Source organism: Camarhynchus parvulus, chromosome 1A (assembly GCF_901933205.1).
Source record: "Camarhynchus parvulus chromosome 1A, STF_HiC, whole genome shotgun sequence".
Classification (NCBI taxonomy): domain Eukaryota; kingdom Metazoa; phylum Chordata; class Aves; order Passeriformes; family Thraupidae; genus Camarhynchus; species Camarhynchus parvulus.
In genome coordinates this window covers 44366186-44372514 of record NC_044586.1, presented here as the reverse complement: position 1 = coordinate 44372514, position 6329 = coordinate 44366186, and positions in this window count along the sequence as shown.

Sequence of the window (6329 nt, the reverse complement as noted above, 5' to 3'; positions counted from 1 at the left end):
TGCTTGAGCAGGGAGCTTGGGTCAGGTGACCCTCTGTGGCTGCTTCAAACCTGACCCATTCTGTGACTTTCATATGATGTTTTTGCAGGAGGAACAAGAAAATACAGTGCATGAATAGCTGGCAAGGAATTAACAGCAGGTGAGGAGTACAGTCTATGGTACTCATAAAAGAATCCCCTGGGAAGAGGCAACTTAATTAGAAATGAGAAACCCCATTGCTTTTTTAGATATCTAACAAAGAAGTGGCAGTAAGCTATGCAACATAAATTGTTGGAAATTACCATAAAGACTTTTTACTTGTCAAGGACACCTGGAGCTGGCAAGGAGAACCTGGATGGAAAGTTTTCCAAATAGTTATTTCATGCCAAGTAATGGTATTAGTACTTGCTATTCCTAAGTAAAAGATAGAAGACTATATCAACAGTTTGGGAAGGGTAAGTGTTCCTTCCAATTACACTGTGTAATACTTTCATGGTTGCAAAAATGTGAAAACTGCTGTCCTTTAAATGGAAAAAGAACTCTGCACTGAGATGCACAGAATCATCATGAAATCTCTTACAAATAAGATGCTTCACTTCCTGCCAAGATGGATAGCTAAACTGACTATAAATAGTAGTTACAATTCCTTATACACTAGGCTGACAGCTTTAAGGAGACAAGCAAGAGTTTATCTTGAAATATTTTAATCTGCAACTGGTTTCAATTGCTCAGAACAAAGAAATCAGTCAGATGGCAGTGATCCAGCAAGGACTGAGCCCAGACCAGAGGTCCCCTAAGAGAAAATCTGAATACAGAGGAGACTGCAGTCTCTCAGATATGAGAGGACTGGTCCATTTTGAACAGACCCAGTTCACTCTGTAGTGTTTAACCACTTCTTCCAAGAGCAGAAAGAGGCAGCTTGTTGGCTACTTTGGGATGGCAAGTATTGTATAATAATATCATCTTGAGACAGGTAGTGCAGCTATTTCAGTAGGATGATAGAAATTCAAACTACAAATCCCAGATTCTTATAGAAGCAAAGGTCCATAAAGCAAAGTGGAGGACATTTATTGGAGAACTGGATTCATCACTACCAGCCCTATACTGTACTGGGAAGGATTCTTAAAGTGGTATAAAAAATTTTGCATCTCAAAATGAGTGAATAGATCACGGATATAAAATTGGCCCTTGTATTATGATGATTTTCCAAAGGGCCTACATCTCCTCCAAATTAATGTATATGCCTGAATGCATGTGCCAAAGCGTGTGCCTCTCTGGCTGTGTAACAGGCTTAGCAGTACATTCCCCATCAGCCTGTGAATGGGCATTCCAGTCACTGGCAAAATGTCACTTTATCACAAATTTAAAGAAAGAAAAAATGATGCTGAATAGACTAGTGCAGATCCAAGTTAACCACCCCTCAGGAAACATAAGCCCAGCTCCCAGGCCTGGCCAATGCCACAGGCTGAGCACAGGGCTCCTGCTTTGTCTGTCCCCAGACAGGGCTGCATTTCACATAGGGGCCAGCACAGACCTTCCCCATGCACACAACAGGCTTCACTGGCCCAGTAATGCCCATTCTCCATCTCCAAGATGAAATGAGGTTCCTCCTATGGCAGTCCCTACCCCAGCTGTGCCCAACACATGGCCAAAGCAGATATTTGATATTTCACATTTTCCAGGGTCGTCAGACATGATCCCTCTGTCCAGGTCCATCTTCCAGCCTCACCTGCCTGCTTTCTTGCTTGCTTGCTTCCTTTCCTACCTTCCCTCCTTCCTGTGAAGGGGAATGCTGAAAGGCTTGGGCACATTTCAAAGGTCACTTACTCGTTTAATTACTTTTTAGACTTTATTTGATCATGACCCCCCTGGGTGCACCGCTGTAGCCCACAGCAGAGTAACTTCACAGCCTCGGGTAATGGAGTCAGCCGAGATTGGATTGCAAATACTGAAAGGCTCACTGACACTAGTACGTGTTTATGGTACATATTACACGTGTACTAGATCACGTTTCTCTCTCTTCAAAGTAATGATTTTGACCAGCTGCACTTTTGCCGAGTCTTCTTGCTCTTCATCTGCAAGCCTGGTGAGTACATGGCAACTTCCATCAAGTAGCAATAGGCACCTCAACATTCAATGAGAAGGCATTAGCGCTGGTGGCAGGGAGTTGGGGCAGAGGGAAGAATGGAAAAGGGGAGGGCACAGAAGAAGCCCGGCTCCCCAGCCCGCACTGACCGCCCGAGCAGCGCCTCTCGGCCGGGGCGCGCAGCCCCGACTCGCTCACCTCGCCCCGCCCTGCCCGCGCCCTCCCGCCCCTCACGGGGCACCGCCCGTGCCAAGGTCCGGCCAGGGCGCTGCCAAGGCGGTGCCTGAAATAAACACAAGCAGGAGACCTTTCTCCTTTTAATGCCTTCATTACAAGTGATCAGCTCAGGGGGGAGAAGGGACGGGTCCGCGTTCACGCCGCCGCTGCTCCCAGGAGAGACGAAGAGGAGGAGGGCAGTTTGGTCCACCAGTCTGTGGGCAGAGCTGGGGGTTCCGTCCTCACGAGAGCATCTAGAATCCCTTGTTCTTTCGGTTAGACCGTGAGGTTCCTGCCTCTAGCCGAGGTCCTCTGGCTAGGGCGAGGGGCAAAAAAGGATCTCAGCGTCTCTGCAGGCTCTGGACTTTGTTCCTCACGTCCAGACATCACTGTGATCTCTTAATTCCGTGTTGGCTCGTTGTTTTTGGGGTCTTTTTGGTAAGTTTGGTGGGGTGGCTTTCCCGTGGCATGCTGGCTCCGAAGTCATTGGCATGCTTTCCTATGTGTACTCCTTTCACTGTCCAAGAAGGGTCATCCACCCGGCAGCAGGCAGGGTAGTACTGACAAAAGGAGGAATTCTTAACCATCAACGACAGGTAGTTAACGAAAACGACTGGTGATTACAATAACAGACAGTTAGAACTCCACTCTGGCAGCAACTGGTCCAACCTGTTCGCTCTGCAACCTTTAAAAAAAAATGGCAGCTTTTTCTACTCATAACAGTGCCAAGGTGGTGCCAAGGTGTCCCCGGGGTCCCCCGCCCGCCCGGGATCGCCGGCGGGCGCTGCTGCCGGGGCTCGGGGAGCGGCTTTTCCAGCGCTCCCGCCGGGAATGCCGCGCTGGCAGCCCCCGCTGCCCCGTGAACAAAGGCACCGAAGCATCTGCGCAGGCTGGAGGCTGCTTTTTGCGGAATAACGAGAAATGTGAACACCGTTAGGGAAGAGGTTTCAAATTCAGGAGGTTTTCCTCTTTTATCAGTTTATCTTGATGTGTTGTCAGTACCATTCCTCCTCGAGGAGAAGGCCTTAAGTGAGTCCATCAGTATTTATTTATAGATGCTGAATCAGTTGCCTGGATTTCATTCACTGCCCATGTACTTCAGCAAGCTGACTCGGTGCCCATAGCTGGGATCCTCCTGCTGCAGATTTTTGCATGAAGCTAAATGTAGCCTCAAGCCAGCTCCTAAACACTGGGACCTCGGGGAGCTGGAGCATTGATTCATCATATCCATGCAAGAAATGCAACCTAAAAGCTGTTTCAGATCAAAATAGCAGCTCAAGCATACCAATGTGGATGCATGAAAAGACATAGAATCCATGTTCATACATTCTGTTAAAAAATCACTGAAAATATTTTTGTTATTACCTACATACAGAATCACAGAATCATAGCATGGTTTGAGTTGGAAGGGATTTTACAGATCATGTAGTTCCAACCCTCTGCCATGGACAGAGACCACCTGACTAGGCTGCTCAGTACTCCATCCAACCTGGCCTTGAACTCTGCCAGGGATGGGGCATCCACAGCTTCCCTGGGCACCCTGTTCCTTTCCCTCAACACCCTCACAGTAAAGGATTTCTTCTGTATATTTAACCTAAATTCTCTCTCTTCAGTTTGAACCATTGTCCTGTCACCCCAATTCATGATGAATATCCACCCATATAATTTTGAGTAGTCAAGGAGACTTCTTCTGAAGAAAATATTTCATTGTTGCTTTAAGAAAAAACTAAAGCTTAAAAAAATAGAACCCCAAAACAAACAAACAAACCAACCCAAAAACAAACCCCAAAAAACCCCCCAAAACCGACAAAAATAAACAAAAAATAATCCACTCTAAAAATGCAAAGTTAACGAATTATCCATGAGCTTTTGCTGAGGAGTAAAGGGTGGCTGGGAGTTTCAGCATTTCATGTCACCTTGTAGTCAGACACTGTTTTCCAAAGTCAGTTATGTGATGAAGAAGATATTAAGATTAAATGAGCAGTGCAGAACTCAAAAGCAAACCCATAATTATTAATAGATATTTAAATTGGCAGGCAATCGATTTTTAAATTGTCCTTTCACCCTTGTGTGTAATGTGGTTTGCTCACAGTGACAAATTAGCAGCAGCACTGTGCTGTGACTGTTTCTGCTGGAAGGTTCTCATTATTATTCAGGGGTTTTGCTGGCTCATCAGTGAATCATGGACAGCATTTCCATCGCTGAAGTGTGGCCCAGAAACCAGAGAAAGGATCGGAAACAGAGTCTATAAAAGCCTTTTCTTAAATTCTAAGATTCATTGGTTTCTTGAATGGGACTAAGTTCTTTGGCCTCATTGTTATTATTTCTTATGTATCCCAGAGGAAGTGACAGTACACTCACCCCCTCCATCCCTCTCTTTAAATCTTAGTATTCTTGTTAATCCATCAGGAAAATAAGAACACTAACATGTAATGGACTGAAGGTGCTTTTTTTTTTTCTTATTTGAAAAGAACAATCCTCTTAATCCCAGTAGCACTGGGCTGAGATCTGAGGTTTTGATCCAACTTTCATTATTCACCAACTCATTCTTTTGGACAAATGATTTTCAGTTGCTACTCAAAACATGAATCTATTTTTCAGTTTCTACTTGGCATTTGTTTTATCATTTGTTTTTCTTAATCAGAGTTCTAATTAGAACTAATTGCATTTTTGTCTGTCAAAATAGATATTTTTAAAACAGTAAAGCTTTCACGGAGCACATTGCTTTGCTGGCATTTCCAATGGGGTAGGCTCTGTATCTCAAGAAGACAAACTCCAGTCAGACAGGGTGAAATTAATAAAAAAACTTGGAATTTTGGACCTGAAAATTCATATTTGTAGGCAGTCTTGTGCAATTTTGCAGGACTATGTTTGATAAAACAAAAGTAAATATTTGATCTTCAAAGACTTCAAAACCAGATGAAGTGGGATTTTGTTCCCCATATACTTCATATACTCATATTTTGTTATATTTTTGTTGAGCTATTTTATTGAGTATATTCCTCATATACTTCTGACAATCATCCTTGTCTTTGTTCAACACTATTCCACTCTGCTCATTTTTCAAATACCTTGACCATATTTAGGATTCCTGAAGAGTTTGGATTGTGTGCCACACACAGCAGATCACCTTCGAGAGTGTGTGTTCTAACAAACTTGTGACAAATCCTTTTGCCACTTCTGGTGTTTTCTCTTTTTCCACATACAGAGTTCTCACGTCATCATTATTGTTTTTTATAACCTGTGTTCAGCTTTGTACTGTTACCAGTGAAAAAAGCACATGAACTGAACTCATACTAGACTTTAGGAATAAATGCTAGGTTAAAATTGCAGGTATCTCAGAGGGCAAAAAGGCTTTCTTAATCTTTTAATTTTTTTTTTTTTTTTTGCAGGAAATTAGTGTAATATCAAATAAGTGAAAAAATGGAAGGAACAAACTGTTTTTCATGTTCACAAGGAATTAGTTGATAATGGGCTTAAATTTCATCAGGGAAAATTTTAGTTAGACTTCAGGAAAAATAGCATTAACCCTGTTCATTTAGCTGAACATTAGAAAGGGAGGCCCATGGACAGTTCACCATTTGAATATTTTACAACGTGAATAGACAAGCCTCTGTCAGGAATCTGAGTAAATTGAATGCTGCTGCCAGGCAGAGGGATGGATTTCATTGTCTTTCTGAATCTCTCTTTATTGTCTGTGCCTGGTTTGGTGAAGGTGCCCACTGTTCAGATTTATGTAACCCTTGAGAGGGACAGGTGTCTATAAAGGATATTTTGCCCTCAGTTCTTACAAACTGTTTGTAGATGTTGAGCTTGAGCTGTTTCATTCTAGAGCAGCACAAGGCCAAGTACAAGCTGATACTCTGAAGGTAACATGACCCCAAGCAAGGCAAGCAAATGCCTGCCCCAGCTGACCCCCTACTCTTTAGTAATGCATATTCCCCCCACAGATACTGTCAGGTACTATTTTCTAGTCAGATACTCTCTGATGGTTTGATGTTAACAAGAACAAGAGCTGATGTGGATATCTGGAACAAGGGAGTGAATT